Here is a 19,027-nt window from a genome sequence, read left to right on the forward strand (position 1 = left end):
CTGATGCCAGTGTGGGATTTATTGTAAAATACACCCAGAGTGCATCTTCGAGATGTCCCCCAAATACCAGTCCGACTCCCATTGCTAGGCTGACTAGTTTCTGCTAGCCTGCCACCACCAGACGAGTTTCTGGCCACATGGGGCGAGTGCCTTTGTCACTCTGTGGCCAGGAACAAATCCTGTACTTGGTGGAGGTTCTTCTCACCTGCCTATGCATGAACTGTAACACCTGGCGGTGAGCCTCAAAGCTCATGCCTTTTGTTACAGCACCCCAGTGCATCCCAGCTAGTGGAGATGCCCGCCCCTCTGGCCACTGCCCCCATTTTTGGCGGCAAGGTCGGAGGAGATAATAAGAAAAACACGGAGGAGTCACCTACCATGCAGGACAGCCCCTAAGGTGCCCTGAGCTGAGGTGACCCCTGCCTTTAGAAATCCTCCATCTTGAGTTTGGAGGATTCCTCCAATAGGAGTAGGGATGTGCCCCCTCCTCTCAGGGAGGTGGCACAAGGAGGGTGTAGCCACCCTCAAGGACAGTAGCCATTGGCTACTGCCCCCCAGACCTAAACACACCCCTAAATTCAGTATTTAGGGGTGACCCTTAACCCAGGAAATCTGATTCCTGCAACCTGAAAGAAGAAGTACTGCTGATCTGAAAGCCCCGCAGAGACGACAGAGACACCAACTGGCTTGGCCCCAGCCCTACCGGCCTGTCTCCAGACTCAAAGAACCTGCACAGCAATGCATCCGACAGGGACCAGCAACCTCTGAGGGACTGTCCTGAACCTAAAGGACCAAGAAACTCTAGAGAACAGTGGCACTGTTCAGAACCTGCAACAACTTTGCAACAAAGAAGCAACTTTCAAAGAACTCTCTCTTCCCGCCAGAAGCATGAGACTTCACACTCTGCACCCGATGCCCCTGGCTCGAGTCCAGGAGAACCAACACTGCAGAGAGGACTTCTAGGCGACCTCCCTGCATCCCCACAGCAACACCTGCAGAGAGGATCCAGAGGCTCCCCCTGACTGCGACTGCCTGGTAACTAGGAACCCGATGCCCCCAGGACCGAGAGGAACTACCTACCAGTGCAGGAGTGACCAGCAGGCGGCCCTCATCCTAGCCCAGTCAGTGGCTGGCCCGAGATACCCCCTGTGCCCTGCCTGCATTCCGTAAGTGACCCTCGGGTCCCTACAGTACTTTCAATAGCAAACCCAACACCTACTTTGTCCACTGCACCCAGCCTCCCCTGTGCTGCTGAGGGTGCGTTATGTGGGCTTGTGCCTGCCCCCCCCCCCAGTGCTTTATAAATCCTTCCTGGTCTGCTCCCCCAGGTACTTACCTGTAAGCAGACTAGGACCGGAGCACCCTGTTCTTCATAGGCACCTATGTGTTTTGGGTCCTCCTTTGTCCTCTGCACCTGACTGGCCCTGTGTTGCTGGTGCTGTGGCTTTGGGGTTGCCTGGAACCCCCAACGGTGGGCTGCCTATGCCCAGGAGACTGAACTTGTAAGTGCTTTACTTACCTGAGAAACTTAACCAAACTTACCTTCCCCAGAACTGTTGATTTTTGCATTGTGTCCACTTTTAAAATAGCTTATTGCAATTTTAACCTAAACTGTGTGACTGTTTTAAATCAAAGTTCAATACTTACCTGTGTGAATTACCTTACATTTTATGTACTTACCTCAGATCTTGAATCTTGTGGTTCTAAAATAAAGAAAATATTTTTTTCTATATAAAAACTATTGGCCTGGAGTTAAGTCTTTGAGTGTGTGTTCCTCATTTATTGCCTGTGTGTGTACAATAAATGTTTAATACTACCCTCTGATAAGCCTACTGCTCGACCACACTACCTCAAAATAGAGCATTAGTATTATCTAATTTTGATACTATCAACCTCTAAGGGGAACTGCAAGGAAATGGCTCCCTGTTACAGTTACCCCCCCCCCCCCCCCCCACACTTTTTGCCTGATACGGATGCTGACTTGACTGAGAAGTGTGCTGGGACCCTGCTAACCAAGCCCCAGCACCAGTGTTCTTTCACATAAAATGTACCATTGTTTCCACAATTGGCACACCCCTGGCACACAGATAAGTCCCTTGTAAAAGGTACCAGTGGTACAAAGGGCCCTGTGACCAGGGAAGGTATATGTTGTGCCACCCTATGGGACCCCTCACTTAACGCATGCACACTGCCACTGCAGATTGTGTGTGTTGGTGGGGAGAAAAAGGCAAAGTCGACATGGCATCCCCCTCAGGATTTCATGCACACAAAATGCTGCCTGTGGCATAGGTAAGTTACCCCTCTAGCAGGCCTTACAGCCCTAAGGCAGGGTGCACTATACCACAGGTGAGGGCATAGCTGCATGAGCAATATGCCCCTACAGTGTCTAAGTCTATTCTTAAACATTGTAAGTACAGTGTGGCCATATTAAGTACATAGTCTGGGAGTTTGTCAAAAACGAACTCCACAGCTCCATAATGGCTACACTGAATACTGGGAAGTATGTTTTAAAACTTCTCAGAATAATAAACCCACACTGATGCCAGTGTTGGATTTATTACAAAATGCGCACAGGTGGCATCTTAGAGATGCCCCCTGTATTTTACCCAATCCTTCAGTGAAGGACTGACTGGTCTGTGACAGCCTGCTGCTGAGAGACGAGTTTCTGACCCCATGGGGTGAGGGCCTTTGTGCCCTCTGAGGCCAGAAACAAAGCCTGCTCTGGGTGGAGGTGCTTCACACCTCCCCCCTGCAGGAACTGTAACACCTAACAGTGAGCTTCAAAGGCTCAGGCTTCGTGTTACCGGGGCTGCCTATTTCCATTGAAGCCTATGTGTTCTCTGCACCTGACCAGCCCTGAGCTGCTGGTGTGGTAACTTTGGGGTTGCCTTGAACCTCCAACAGTGGGCTACTTTGGACCCAACTTTGAACTCTAAGTGTTTTACTTACCTGTGAACTTAATTACTTACCTCCCCCAGGGACTGTTGATTTTTGCACTGTGTCCACTTTTAAAATAGCTCATTGCCATTTCTGTCAAAACTGTACATGCGATTGTGATTATTCAAAGTTCCTAGAATACCTGAGTGAAATACCTTTCATTTGAAGTATTACTTGTAAATCTTGAACCTGTGGTTCTTAAAATAAACTAAGATTATTCTATGTAAAAACCTAGTGTGTGTTCCTAATTTATTGCCAGTGTGTATACAACAAATGCGTAACACTACCCTCTGATAAGCCTACTGCTCGACCACACTACCACAAAATAGAGCATTAGAATTATCGCCTTTTGCCACTATCTTACCTCTAAGGGGAACCCTTGGACTCTGTGCATGCTATTTCTTACTTTCAAATAGTATATACAGAGCCAACTTCCTACAGGAACACTTGGACTCTGTGCAGACTATCTCTTACTTTGAGATAGTACATACAGAGCAAACGTCCTATAATTATAAATATGGGTCGGTGCTGGCCGGTTTGCAGGCCTCCGTTGCCTTCTGGAACAAGCTGCCACTGTTAGTTGAAGGCAGGATTGCCACAGCGAAAATTATGTTTCTGCCTTGTTGGCTCTACGTTCTACAAAACTGAGTACCCAATAGCAAGTAAAAAACTTGCCAGCCTGTTAATTTCCTGGATATCAGAGGAAAACATGGAGTGAAATACACATTACAGGTACTATTAGATATGGGACATTTCCAAGGACTTTTATCCCCCTATATATATGGCCTTAGAACAGGACAGATGCAAGGTGGAGATGCCTGTAAGATTGGAGTGAGAAAGGAACCTCTCAAAACCACTGGATTAAGGGGAATGAAATACAGCATGTACACGAGTCCAGATGGTGTCTGGCAACAGTAGTTTTTTGCTTGCTCATTTCTACGTGCTGTTTGTACACACACATGGCATCCCATAAGTGTAAGACAAATTTACCCAGTTAGGTCAGATGGATGCCCAGATGTGGCACAAGGGGCACCAACTTTATATAAATGGAGCTGCACCAAAATAGCATCATACTGGAGGTGTATTGTTAAGCGAGGTGATAAGTATCAAATTAGAGGTCTCCCTAAAACACTGCCTTGAGCTTTTGGGATTAGTCTTGGCAAAGAGAAGGATTGCTATCCGATGGTTAGCAATTATAGCTCCTACCCATCAGGCATGGAACAGGGATGTGCTTGACTGGGCACTTGCAGAGGAGATGCACATGCAGGAGGTCATAACTGATGAAAGGGCGAAGGTGACTGTTTGGTCTAGGCTGGGACGTTGCAGGATCTGGTCACTCCCACTTGTTCAGCAACTTTGAAGGAACGCACAAACCTCTAACCAGTTTCTCAAAATTGAACACTATACACGAAGCCATGCACAAATGCGCATCAATTTAATTATGCCAATGATGATAATTTCACTCAATGCCTTGAGTGATGTGCAATGCTAGGTGCTGCGGTTGCACACAATCCTCTCATTTTCAAAGTGTAGAGTGTGCTGGTGGGAAGGGTGAGTGATGTATGCCGCTTGATACAGTGTCTCACATATCATGCACATCTCTTTAAAACTCAACTGTAATGCTGCGAGTTGTGCCTGTGCATATTCTGTCGCAGTAGTTTGTTATGACATGCAACCCTCCTTTTCCCAAGATGTACTTGCTTATTATTTAAAAATCAAAACAACAATACAGAAAATTAGAGACCCAGATTCCTGGAGGTTTATTGGGTAGCCATATACATTCAATACTGCCCAATGTTTGCAGCAGAAACAGAAGACTGATTTAACTCCACAGTCGCCACACATTTGTGTGAATTAATTTCCCTCCATACAGAAGCACATCTTTCGTGAGCTTTTCCCTTGTCAAGGAAACATCAGCGGCTAGGAAACAAATCAAGTCAATGTATTTTGAGCTGGGCTGCCAGTGAAACAGTAAGCACTACACAAGTATCACCAAACGGTCATAACCAGCAAGCTCTCTATTTATGTACAATTTCTACAAAGCTACCTGTGCTAGGAGCATTTCTGAACTAGTCCTCTCAGGGTTAGGGAACCAATGTAAAAAAATAAAATGCATTTATATTTGACTCGAGTCCAAAAATGCCCTGTTCAATCGTTTAGGCATTTTACCATTGCAAAGCACAGCTTTCGATGGCATCAAATTCGTTTCTAGATACAGGAAGGTGCTGTTACAGGGGATGTCGACTGAGATGCCAATGCCTTTCAATGCTCTTACCCAGATTACCAAACCGGGTTGAAAGGTCATTTTCAAAATGTACTTACAATAGATTCCGAAGATTTTTTATATTTCCTTTTGCCGTTAAAGCGTTTCTGAAGACAAATGTGATATTTATCTATTAGTTTTCTTTAATATTTTTGAAAATTGTCCTTTATTTTTTTTTTTAAGAAAACATTATCACAACTTAAGTGTGAATGATACCACCCTGTTATACAGTAGATTTGTCATCTTTTAAAACTGTACACAAGAATGGCCTTCTACGCACTCATCATACATCATCAAGGTTGGAGATCCACAAACGTGGCAACTGCACATCCTATCTTATTCTACCCTATCTACTCAACAGGTACATCTACCACAGACATCTGATGCCCTTTCAATTGCACACTGGCCTGTGAAGTGATAACCTTAGTGTGTTATCAGAAGACAAATCATCTTAAATGTGATCATTCCTCCGCACCCCTCTCATACGTCTCTGCTCAGCCATTGTCCATTCCAAAACATCATGCAACCAGACCTGTACACCAGGAGCTGCGTGCGAGCTAACGTCATCATTGCAGACAGCATCCCAAAGAATGCAATTCTGTTCCTGACTTTACGGTGTTTTATATTTTGGTATTAAGCCCTGTAATCAATGTCTGAGATTTAGTCACCTTAGTTTTGTGACCCAGTGAAGTCTGCTTGCTACTAAACTCCAATACTCCACCACCTGTGGACAGGACCAGGCCATGTGTGAAAAGGATGCGCCTCTACAGCTCAATAGGCTTTTAATATGATAAGGTATATTTGGCTAAGTCTTAGTACTGTGTAGTAAGTTCGATGCAGATAATACATTTGTTTCAGTTTAAACCTAGCTCTGCTATCCACCTCCTGCACCAACACACAAACCCTGGCCTACTCATGCTCAGCCAGAGGCTTTAACTTGTTGGCATCCCACTGGCATTAGGCCCACAGTAGCACTTTCTTCCTGTGAGAAAATGGGGTGCATTATCTGGTGTGATCGTGCAGCTAAGACCCCCTCACCATCTTTCTGGACGGAGGAACCCCTGCAGGAAGATCCCCACCAACTGCATTGTATCCACAGCATCTTTAGAGCATCCACAGCATCTTTAGAGCATCCACAGGATATTTAGAGCATCTTCAGCATCCCACATCCCTTGCATCAGGACCACTCCATAGGAATCCATTGTAACAAAGATATAGAGCCTGGAACTGCTGAAGGACTGCTTCCTCTGTGAAAGAAAATATTCCTGAGAACCTTGCTGGTCCCCATGACTAGCTACTTGTCAGAGCTGGTCACCCCCCCACATTTTCTTTGAAAAAGTTTCTGAGTGTCCAATTCGTTGACTTTGCAAAGGCTTGTTTGAGGTTGAGTGAAATGGCTTTGTTTTATTATTTCTTGTCAGAACTATTTGTCTAGAATCCTCCGGTATATATTTTTCGTTTGAGTATCTAAATTTTTATACAAATACTGTCTATCACTAAAGCAGTTATTGGAGATAAGACTAATTCTGAAAGAATTTCTCGTTATGTACAAAAACTGTATGTAGGAGGCTGGCCTGGCTTGTAGTGGGTACCAAGGGGTACTTACACTCTGTACCATGTCCAGTTATCCCTTATTAGTGTAGAAGAGGTGTTTCTAGCAGCTTAGGCTGATAGAAGGTAGCTATAGCAGAGCAGCTTAGGCTGAACTAGGAGACATGCAAAGCTCCTACTATACCACTGGTGTCATATGCACAATATCATAAGAAAACACAATACACAGATATACTAAAGATAAAGGCACTTTATTTTTATGACAATATGCCAAAAGTATCTCAGTGAGTACCCTCGGTATGAGGATGCCAAATATACACAAGATATATGTACACAATACCAAAAATATGCAGTAATAGCAAAAGGAAGTAATGCAAGCAATGTAAAGTTACAGTGGATTGAAAAAGGAGCACATAGGTATAGGGGCAACACAAACCATATACTCCAAAAGTGGAATGCAAACCACAAATGGACCCCAAACGTATGTGAGCTTGTAGAGGGTCGCTGGGACTGTAAGAAAACAGTGAGGGTTAGAAAAATAGCCCACCCCAAGACCCTGAAATGTAGGTGTAAAGTGCACCTATAACCCCCAGAGAGCACAGAAGTCGTGATAGGGGGTTTCTGCAAGGAAGACCAACACCAGCAAAGCAACAACAGTGGATTTCCGGACCTGAGTACCTGTGAAACAAGGGGACCAAGTCCAAGAGTTGCAACAATGTCGAGAGTGGGCAGATGTCCAGGAAATGCCAGCTGAGGGTGCAAAGAAACTGCCACCGGATGGAAGAAGCTTTGGTTTCTGCAAGAACGAAGAGGACTAAGAACTTCACCTTTGGAGGATTGATGTCCCACGTCGTGAAGAAGCTTGCAGAGGTGTTCGCACGCAGAAAGACCGCACACAAGCCTTGCTAGCTGCAAGGGTCGTGGTTAGGGTTTTTGGATGCAGCTGTGGCCCAGGAGGGACCAGGATGTCGCCACTTGGATGAGGAGACAGAGGGGGCGCCCAGCAAGTCAGGGAGCCCTCACAGAAGCAGGCAGCACCCGCAGAAGTATTGGAACAGGCACTTGGAAGAGGAGTGAACCGGAGTCCACCCGAAGACACAAAAGGGAGTCCCACGAAGCCGGAGGACAACTCAGAAGGTTGTGCACTGCAGGTTAGAGAGTCGGGGACCCAGGCTTGGCTGTGCACGAAGGAAATCCTGGAAGAGTGCACAGGAGCTGGAGCAGCTGCAAATCACGCGGTACCCAGCAATGCAGTCTAGCGTGGGGAGGCAAGGACTTACCTCCACCAAACTTGGACTGAAGAGTCACTGGACTGTGAGAGTCACTTGGACAGAGTTGCTGAGTTCCAGGGACCACGCTCGTCGTGCTGAGAGGGGACCCAGAGGACCGGTGATGCAGTCTTTTGTTGCCCCAAAGACTTTTGAAGATTCCGTCGCCCCACAGGAGATTTCTTCAGAGCTCCTGGTGCAAGAAGGAGGCAGGCTACCACAAGAGCATGCAACACCAGGAAACAGTTGAGAAAGCCAGCAGGATGAAGCGATACAAGGTTGCAGTAGTCGTCTTTGCTACTTTGTTGCGGTTTTGCAGGCGTCCTGAGCAGTCAGCGGTCGATCCTTTGGCAGAAGGTGAAGAGAGAGATGCAGAGGAACTCTGATGAGCTCTTGCATTCGGTATCTGAAGAATTCCCCAAAGCAGAGACCCTAAATAGCCAGAAAAGGAGGTTTGGCTACCTAGGAAGGAGGATAGGCTAGTAACACAGGTAAGAGCCTATCAGAAGGAGTCTCCGACGTCACCTGCTGGCCCTGTCCACTCAGAGCAGTCCAGTGTGCCAGCACACCTCTGTTTCCAAGAAGGCAGAGGTCTGGAGCACACTGGAGGAGCTCTGGGAACCTCCCCTGGGAGGTGCAGGTCAGGGGAGTGGTCACTCCCCTTTCGTTTGTCCAGTTTCGTGCCAGAGCAGGACTGGGGATCCCTGAACCGGTGTAGACTGGCTTATGCAGAGATGGGCACCATCTGTGCCCATCGAAGCATTTCCAGAGGCTGGGGGAGGCTACTCCTCCCCAGCCCTGACACCTTTTTCCAAAGGGAGAGGGTGTAACACCCTCTCTCTGAGGAAGTCCTTTGTTCTGCCTTCCTGGGCCAGGCCTGACTGGACCCCAGGAGGGCAGAAACCTGTCTGAGGGGTTGGCAGCAGCGAAACCCCGGGAAAGGCAGTTTAGCAGTACCCGAGTCTGTGCTAGAGACTCAGGGGATCATGGAATTGTCTCCCCAATGCCAGAATGGCAATACCCTGGGTACCTCAGTACCATATACTAGGGAATTATAAGAGTGTTCCAGTATGCCAATGTGAATTGGTTAAATTGGTAACTAGCCTGTTAGTGACAATTTGGAAAGCAGAGAGAGCATAACCACTGAGGTTCTGGTTAGCAAAGCCTCAGTGAGACAGTTAGTCATCACACAGTGAACACATACAGGGCACACTTATGAGCACTGGGGCCCTGGCTGGCAGGGTCCCAGTGACACATACACTAAAACAGCATATATACAGTGAAATATGGGGGTAACATGCCAGGCAAGATGGTAATTTCCTACACAGTAGGTATGTTTCTGCCCTGTAGGCCTAATGGGATGATATCTGCCTTTAGCTATTCAGTTAACAACTTCCCATGTAACTTTGTCCTAACCGCTTTCTTGTCCATCTTCTCTGGCTGATTTAAACATGTTCTTGACGTATTGTGAAATGATGTGGTTTTAGACCCTAGCAAATATGGTTCCTACATCACCTTAGCAATATACTCCTCTGTGTAGGAGAAAGTTCCCAACAACCAACATTTATGTATTTATAATAAGGAGGTGTTTTTTACTCTTTGCACAAGACTTAAACTACTTTTTCCAGGGATTACTAGAGTTATGATACATTGGATGAGAGGTGTGGTGACATTAATCATGCACATTGCACACATACATATTCACTGAAAAACTAAAGGTTACAGGGACGTTATAGTTAGGTTGACATTTTACCCACACAAAACCATAGTTATGAGTTACACTTACTTTTAAAAACTAAAAAAAAAGAAAAAAAAAAAATATATATAGCCTGTGGGCTAAAGTTACTTAATGACAAATTCTAGTTTCAGCAGGTAAGGATAACTATAACTAACTGCTGAATTTCAATGGTTCTGTGTGGGTCAGACGTAAACTAAACTATAAATCCTTGTAACCTTTGCTTTTTTCAGTGCTTTTCTATGGTTTAACATAACGTAATATACAATCACTGCACTTTAATACAACCGCCGCCATGCACAATCTTTGGCCGTGCGAGTCAGGGGGTTGGTCGCAAGGCCTGGCCTGCTGTTAGGCCAACACCCAACCCCACTCGGCCTTGGGTCGTGCACGGCATAGTGTGTGAGTGGATGAGGGTTTCTCCCCCCTCCACTGGGCATCGGATTCCCAGATCAATCGCAGATTTACACTGGGGGGTGGGCTTTGAGCCACAGTGAATCTGTGGATTGGCAAAAAAAACAAAAACAAACTGGCAGTTTTCGCCCATGAGGGATTCCTCTGAGACCCCTCTGTGTGTCCTATGGGGTCAGGATCTCTATCCTGACCCCTTATATGAGCTTTTATTGAGCTTTTCTCCCCAGGGGTCCAGTCTAAAAAAAAAAAATGTAAATGGCGGCTGTAACTTTACTTTACATGTTCCTCTGTGTAAGAGGCCTTTTTCGGCTCCGAAGCCGGTTTCCTCGGCACCGAAATGCCCATGGTAATGGTTGGCCTCGGCTCCGAAAGGCTCTTTCGAGGCTTAGTGGCTTCGACCAGGCAATGTCGACTTTTTTCGACACCGGTTTCTCGACTCAAGTCGGAAGACTTCGGCACGATTTTGGCCTTCTTCGTTGACGAAGATGTTGCTTGGTCACCGCTTTTTTTATGGGTCGAGCCATGTCCTTCAGGCAGTGGTGTCCCGAGGCCTTTTGTTTTTTTGGCTGACTCTGGGATTGGGTCGGGGCAAGCGTACTCACTTTCTGGCCCGCTGTCGGCGGTCGGTCTCCGTCGGAGTAATCCGATTCTGATCCCTGGATGGAGATAGCCATCTCCTCCTCTTCGACGTCGAGGTGTTGCGACGATTTCGACGCTATCTGTAAGCGCCTCGCCCTCCGATCTCTTAAGGTCTTTTTCGACCAAAAGGCCTTGCCGGCCTCGCAGGTATCCTCTCTGTGCTACGGTGACAGACACAGATTACAGACCCGATGCTGGTCTGTGTAAAGATACTTAGCGTGGCACGTTGGACAGAAAAGGAAGGGGGTCTGGTCCATGAGGCTATGAAGATGGGTGTGGTCGGGCCGATCAGGCCTCGGCTGGGCGCGGAAGCCCCGAAGGGCCACCGAAGCGGTTGTCTCGCCGGTGCATCGATAGAAGATCTTTCCAGAACACAATACCGACGGTTTTTCGATGATCTTATTACTTTCCCGATTCGAATCACGGAACGAAGAGGAACACGTCCGAACCTGGTGGCGGAAAGAAAACAATCTAAGATGGAGTCTATGCCCATGCGCAATGGAGCCGAAAGGGAGGAGTCACTCAGTCCTGTGACTCGAAAAGACTTCTTCAAAGAAAAACCAACTTGTAACACTCCGAGCCCAACACTAGATGGCAGGAACAGTGCACAGCATGTGAATCTGCAGCTACACATGCCATCAGACATATATATACATATACATACACACAATTCCTTCCTTTCTTCCTGAGCTCAGCAAACAATCTGTGCACAGCTACGGGCCCAGGCCCCATCAATTTATCATAAAATGTAGAAAGTAGAATACCGGCACGCCAGACAACTGCAATAGTTCTTTAATAGCTTTTTAGCAGTAAAGTCTCAGCTTACATCGACTGCTACGTGTTTCAACCATTATGGTCTTCTTTCTAGCCCAATCCCCTATAGAAAATATACTATTAGGTTTACTAAAACATAGAAAAAATACTATACCAATCCATCATAGTATTCAAAAACAATCAAATCAGAATATAAACAAATGGATGTTAATTTTGTTGCTATACCTAAATTGTACAATACTCCATTTTCTAATCAAATTAACCTGTTAATACTGTGTACCGTCCTATTATTGCAGTATAGGTATTACCCTTATATTAGAACAGTTCAATTTCCCTTGTTAGTATAAAAAAATAAGATGCCAAGTGGCCCACATTATTATCCCATCCTATAATATAATCAATAATGATTATATTGAAAATTGATATATCCATTCATTACATATTCTCACTTCATACAATCAATGTTGTGATACCATTCCATCATTTAAACAAAATAATTTCTTTCAAAATTGGTACTTTGATATAATATCATAACTTTGTAAGAAAGCTCAATTTCATTTTTGCAAATGAAGTAAGTAGCATACAATATCTTGTATAGATACTGTAAGTGGATCAGTGTTTTTGGATTGACAGTAGTAGACAAATATTTTTCATTTGTTAGAATAACATTGTCTAGTATTAGGTTTACGTGCCTGCTAATCACTTCCATACATTCTGATGTAAGTTTTAGGTAACCAAATTCTATGACTTCAGGAGCCAAATCGCTAAATTGAGAGCACTGGGGTGTGGGTGCCTGATGTAACCTTTGTTCTGTGTAAACAAATCTGGTCTGTTTGGGAGTTTGGAATAAGGTACTACAAACAGGTCTAGGAGTGTTGTGTACCAATGTTGACGTGCCCATGATGGTGCTATGAGTATCATGGTCAGAGATTTCTGACTTTGTTTGCTGACCAGAAAGGGAAGGAGTGGGAGAAGGGGGGAAAGCGTAAGCAAATATCCCTGACCAACAGATCCATAGAGCATTGCCCTTTGATGGGCGATGTGGGTGTCTGGATGCAAAGTTTTGGCATTTTGCGTTTTAGGTCTATTTGTGGTGTTCCCCACTTTTGAAAGTACTTTTGAAGTACTTGGGAATGAATCTCCCATTCGTGAGTTTGTTAGTGATTCCTGCTTAGGAGATCTGCTAACTGATTGTCTATTCCTGGAATGTATTCCGCTAATAGATAAATGTGATTGTGAATTGCCCATTTCCATATTTTCTGGGCTAGCAGAGACAGTTGACATGAATGTGTCCCGCCCTGTTTTTTGAGGTAATACATGGTGGTCATGTTATCTGTATTTATCAGAACAGTCTTCTGTTTGAGAAGGGGTTGAAACACCTTTAGGGCAAGAAACACAGCCAATAATTCTAGGCAGTTTATGTGAAAATGTTTCTGTTTGGGATCCCATTCCCCTTGAATGGTATGATTGTTGAGATGAGCTCTCCAACCTATAATTGATGTGTCTGTTGTTATTATGGTCTGAGGCACAGGGTCTTGAAAAGACCGCCACTTCATTAGATTGGTGAGATTCCACCACTGAAGGGATGTGTGCGTTTGGCGGTCTATCAACACTAGATCTTGAAGTTGACCGTGTGCCTGAGACCATTGTTGTGAGAGCCATTGCTGTGAAGGCCTCATGTTTAGTCTTGCACGTGCCATCATCCCTAGAATTTTCATGATAAATCTCACAGTGTATTGTTGATTTGGTTGTATATGTGGGATGAGATTCTGGAAAGCCTGTCTCCTTTGTGTATTTGGATATGCTAGGGCTTTTTGAGTATTTAGAATAGCACTTAGGTAAGGATGTACCTGTGCTGGTTGAAGTTGTGATTTCTGATCATTTAGAGTGAAACCTAGTGTATGCAGGGTTTCCATTACATACGGAGTGTGTTGTTGGCATTGTTTAAAATTGCTTGATTTTATTAGCCAATCGTCTAGATATAAAAAGAAGTCAATGTGTTGTCTTCTTAAGTAGGCTGCTACTACTGCAAGACATTTTGTGAACACTCTTGGAACTGTTATGCCGAATGGCAAAACTTTGAACTGGTAATGTTTTCCTGCTATGATGAACCTCAGGTATTTTCTATGAGCTGGATGGATGGGTATATGGAAATACACATCTTTGAGGTCTAAAGCAGTCATGTAATCTTGTTTTTGTAGTAGTGGAATGACATCCTGCAGAGTTACCATGTGAAAATGTTCTGACAGGATGTATAGATTGAGTGGCCTGAGGTCTAGGATAGGCCTTGGAGTGCCATATTTTTTGGGAAAAAGAAAGTATAGCGAGTATACTCCTGTTCCCTGTTGAGAACGTGGGACCAATTCTATTGCTTGTTCTAGTAATAGGGCTTGTACCTACTGTTGTGACATAACGTTGTGTTCTAGGGACAATTTGTGGTAATGTGGTGGAATGTTTGGAGGGGTGGAGATTAATTCTAGGCAATAGCCATTGCGGATAATTGATAACACCAAATTGTCTGTGGTGATATTTTGCCAATGAGAGTGAAATTGCTGTAGTCTTCCCCTCACAGGAGATGTGTGTGGTGGAGGGGTGTGAAAGAAGTCACTGTTTGGATGGTGTAGTGGCTTGTTTTGAGGCTTGGAACCTGCATCTGTTTCTGAAATATTGTCCTCTAAGACCCTCTAAACCCCCCTCTTTGATATTGTGTTTGTTGTCCCTGTTTTGTCTGGGAGGTAGGAGCTTCAGAGGATTGCGGTTTAAATCCTCCTCTAAACTGTGGCCTGCGAAAGGAGCCTCTGTATGATGTGTGGTATATAGAGCTCCCATTGCCTTTGCAGTATCTGAGTCCTTTCTTAGTTTCTCTAGGGCGATATCCACTTCAGGCCCCAATAAGTGTTTTTTATCAAAAGGCATGTTAAGTAATGCCTGTTGAATTTCTGGTTTAAAACCATAAGAGCGTAACCATGCATGCCTTCTTATTGTAATGGCAGTATTTACAATCCTTGTGGCTGTATTAACAGCATCGATGGCAGACCTCATCTGGTTGTTACTTAAGGCCTGTCCCTCTTCTACAACCTGTTGTGCTCTCTTTGGATGCTCTTTTGGGAGCTGCTGTACGATTTCTTGCATCTCATCCCAGTGGGCTCTATCATACCTGGCAAGAAGTGCTTGCAAGTGTGCAATTCGCCATTGGTTAGATGCTTGCATGTCTACTCTCTTGCCAGCAGCATCAAACTTTCTACTCTCCTTATCAGGTGGAGGAGCATCTCCTGATGATTGGCTGTTAGCTCTTTTCCTAGCCGAGCTCACCACTACTGAGTCAGGAGGAACTTGATGTGTGATGTAGTCTGGGTCTGTAGGAGCAGGTTTGTATTTTTTGTCAATTCTAGGAGTAATTACCCCAGCTTTAACAGGCTCAATAAAAATGTGTTCGGCATGTTTGACTATTCCAGGCAACATTGGGAGACACTGGTAACTAGGGTGAGTGGAAGACAGAGTGTTGAATAAAAAGTTCTCCTCTAGGTGTTCAGTGTGCATAAGCACCCCATGGTAAGCAGCTGCCCTAGAAACTACCTGAGTGTAGGCAGTAGTCTCCTCTGGTAAAGGCTTGGCAGGGTATAGGTCAGGATCATTGTCTGGGATAGGATCAGGGTCATACAGATCCCAAGGATCCACTGTATCTCCATGCGAGTATTGTGAGTGTGTTGGAGAAGGCAATGGTGGTGGACTATTGTGTGGAGGTGAAAAAAAAATGTGGCGAATGAGGAGAAGTAGAGAGAGGTGCTGGTTTCTCCTTTTGTTTTTGAACCTTTGCTGGTGGTTGAGCATAGTCCAATTCCTCTTGAAAGGCCAGCTTTCTTTTAGTCTTTAAAGGAGGTGCAGTAAGAATTCTGCCAGTCTCTTTATGTATATGGATTCTAGATTGTCTTTTATCCATAACCTCCAATATTGCCTGAATCTCTGTGTCCTCATGAGAAGGCTTCTAAGATTCTTGCATCGGCCTCAAGATTTGTTTAAATTTACTCAAAAGTCCTTGTTCTGCTTGTGTATGTGGATTTTTTCGGTTCTGAAGTCTGAATCTTTTTCGGTCCCGAAAATGAAGTCTGCTGTTTTGGCTACAAAGCATGATGTCAAATCTTCGGCTCTGAGGACTGAGGACGCTTACCGGAGTCTGAGGTGGAACTTTTAACTGACTTACTCGACTCCGAAGTGGACGGAGGAGTGGCCTTTTTCGGCACCAAACCCAGAGGTCTGTCACCTACAGTCTTTTTTCGGGCTGAACCATGGCCTTCCGGCAGCCGTGTACCCAAGGTCTTCGGTAGTTTTTTATGTATGGGCGTAAGGGCAGACATACTCACATGCTGGCAAGCCGTGATGGGTCTATCTTCTTCCGATTCCTGTTCGGAGTTGGTTTCTCGGATGGAACTGCTGTCTGTGCCTGTTGTTCTTCCATGACGTTGAGATGTTCTGTACTTTTCAACGCCATTTCTAATCTTCGGGCTCTGCGATCTCTCAATTTAAATTCTGCAATCCTATTCTCAGTTGTAGGAATATGGCTCCCTGTTGCAGTTACCCCCCACTTTTTGCTTGATATTGATGCTGACTTGACTGAAGTGTGCTGGGACCCTGCTAACAAGGCCCCAGCACCAGTGTTCTTTCATTTAAAAATGTACCATTGTTCCACAATTGGCACATCCCTGGTACACAGATAAGTCCCTTGTAAAAGGTACCAGTGGTACCAAGGGACCTGTGACCAGGGAAGGTCCCTAAGGGCTGCAGTATGTGTTGTGCCACCCTAAGGGATCCATCACCTAACACATGCAAAGGCACAGTCCACATGGCATCCCCCCAAAATACTGCCTGTGGCATAGGTAAGTCACCACTCTAGCAGGCCTTACAGCCCTCAGGCAGGGTGCACTATACCACAGGTGAGGGCATAGCTGCATGAGCAATATGCCCCTACAGTGTCTAAGTCTATTCTTAGACATTGTAGGTACAGTGTCGCCATATTAAGTATATGGTCTGGGAGTTTGTCAAAACCAACGCCACAGCTCCATAATGGCTACACTGAATACTGGCAAGTATGGTATCAAACTTCTCAGAATAATAAACCTACACTGATGCCAGGGTTGGATTTATTACAAAATGCACACAGATGGCATCTTAGAAGATGCCCCCTCTATTTTACCCAATCCTTCAGTGCAGGACTGACTGGTCTGTGCCAGCCTGCCACTGAGACAAGTTTATGCCCTCCTGGGGTGAGAGCCTTTGTGCTCTCTGAGGACAGAAACAAAGCCTGCACTGGGTGGAGGTGCTTCTTACCTCCCCCTGCAGGAAATGTAACACCTGGCAGTGAGCCTCAAAGGCTCATGCCTTTTGTTATAGCACCCCAGGGCATCCCATCTAGTGGAGATGCCCGCCCCTCCGGCCACTGCCCCCACTTTTGGCAGCAAGGCAGGAGAGGATAATGAGAAAACAAGGAGTCGTCATCCACCAGTCAGGACAGCCCCTAAGGTGTCCTGAGCTGAGGTGACCACTGTCTTTAGAAATCCTCCTTCTTGGTTTTGGAGTATTCCCCCAATAGGATTAGGGATGTGCCCCCTCCCCTCAGGGAGGAGGCACAAAGAGGGTGTAGCCACCCTCCAGGACAGTAGCCATTGGCTACTGCCCTCCTGACCTAAACACACCCCATAATTCAGTATTTAGGGGCGACCCAGAACCCAGGAAATCAGACTCCTGTAACCTGAAACAAGAAGAAGGACTCCTGTCCTGAAAGCCCTGCAGAGACGACGACAACTGCTTTGGCCCCAGCCCTACCGGCCTCTCTCCAGATTCAAAGAAAACTGCACAGCGACTCATCCAAACGGGACCAGCGACCTCTGAAGCCTCAGAGGACTGCCCTGAAATCTGAAGGACCAAGAAACTCCCGAGAACAGCGGCACTGTTCATCTACTGCAACATTTTTGCAACTTTCTAACAACTTTCAAAGAACTCACTCTTTCCACCAGAAGCGTGAGACTTCACACACTGCACCCGAGGCCCCCGGCTCAAGCTCCAGAGAACCAACACTACAGGGAGGACTCCCAGGCGACTGCGACCTCGTGAGCAACCAGAGACGACCCCCACAGCAACGCATGCAGAGAGAATCCAGAGGCTCCCCCTGACCGAGACTGCCTGTAACAAGGAACCCGACACCTAAACCAAGCACTGCACCTGCAGCCCCCAGGGCCAGAAGGAACCAAACCTCAGTGCAGGAGTGACCCTTCGGCGACCCTCTTCCTAGCCCAGTCGGTGGCTGGCCGGAGAATCCCCAGGTGCCCTGCCTGCACAGCTAGAGTGACCCCCGGGTCCCTCCATTAATTCCAATATAAAACCCTACGCCTGCTTTGCACACTACACCCAGCCGCCCCTGTACCACTGAGTGTGTGTTTTGTGTGCCTACTTGTGTCCCCCCCCCAGTGCTCTACAAAACCCCTCTGGTCTGCCACCCCCCGAGGACGCAGGTACTTACCTGCTGGCATACTGGAACCAGAGCACCCTTGTTCTCCCTAGGCACCTGTGTGACCTCTGCACCTGACGGGCCCTGAGCTGCTGGTGTGGTAACTTTGGGGTTGCCTTGAACCCCCAACGGTGGGCTGCCTATGCCCTAGAGAGTTGTAAGTGTTTTACTTACCTCCTAATCTAACCTTTACTTACCTCCCACAGGAACTGTAGATTTTTGCACTGTGTCCACTTTGAAAATAGCTTATTGCCATTTTTACAAAGACTGTATATGATATTGCTTTTATTCAAAGTTCCTAAAGTATCTAAGTGAAGTACCTTGCATTTAAAGTGTTCACTGCAAATCTTGAACCCGTGGTTCTTAAAATAAACTGAGACAATATATTTTTCTACATAAAAACCTACTGGCCTGGAGTAAGTCTTTGAGTGTGTGTTCCTCATTTATTGCCTGTGTGTATACAACAAATGCTTAACACTGCCCTCTGATAAGCCTACTGCTCGACCACACTACCACAAAACAGAGCCTTAGAATTATTTACTTTTGCCACTATCTTACCTCTAAGGGGAACCCTTGGACTCTGTGCACACTATTTCTTACTTTGAAATAGTATATACAGAGCCAACTTCCTACTCCCCCTGTTGCCACTGCTGTTTGCGTTATCCATGGAGCCACTAGCTATTCAACTACGGACTGGCTTGGATGGCTGTGGTATCCAGGTGGGGGCAAGAACGCACATAATTTCATTGTATGCAGATGATGCTCTAGTGTACGTCTGAGAACCTGAACAGGCGGTACCCCTCTTGTTGGGAATGATGGATGATTTTGGGCGGGTGTCGGGCCTACGTGTTAACAGGCACAAAACAGTGTTATTCCCGAAAGCAGGTCTGTCTGTGATAGAGGCTTCGGAGTTGCCCCAATTGGGCTTAACCTGGGAGACTGAT

At 46.0% G+C, this 19,027-nt stretch overlaps 1 protein-coding gene across 1 annotated transcript in view; it reads right to left on the bottom strand.

Annotated features, from left to right (window-relative positions):
- LOC138253616 (extracellular matrix organizing protein FRAS1-like) overlaps positions 1 to 19,027 on the bottom strand; it is a 241,936-nt gene that overhangs the window by 168,649 nt on the left and 54,260 nt on the right. The gene's annotated exons all lie outside the window — the stretch shown is intronic.

Source organism: Pleurodeles waltl, chromosome 1_2, assembly GCF_031143425.1.
Source record: "Pleurodeles waltl isolate 20211129_DDA chromosome 1_2, aPleWal1.hap1.20221129, whole genome shotgun sequence".
NCBI classification, from domain to species: Eukaryota; Metazoa; Chordata; class Amphibia; order Caudata; family Salamandridae; genus Pleurodeles; species Pleurodeles waltl.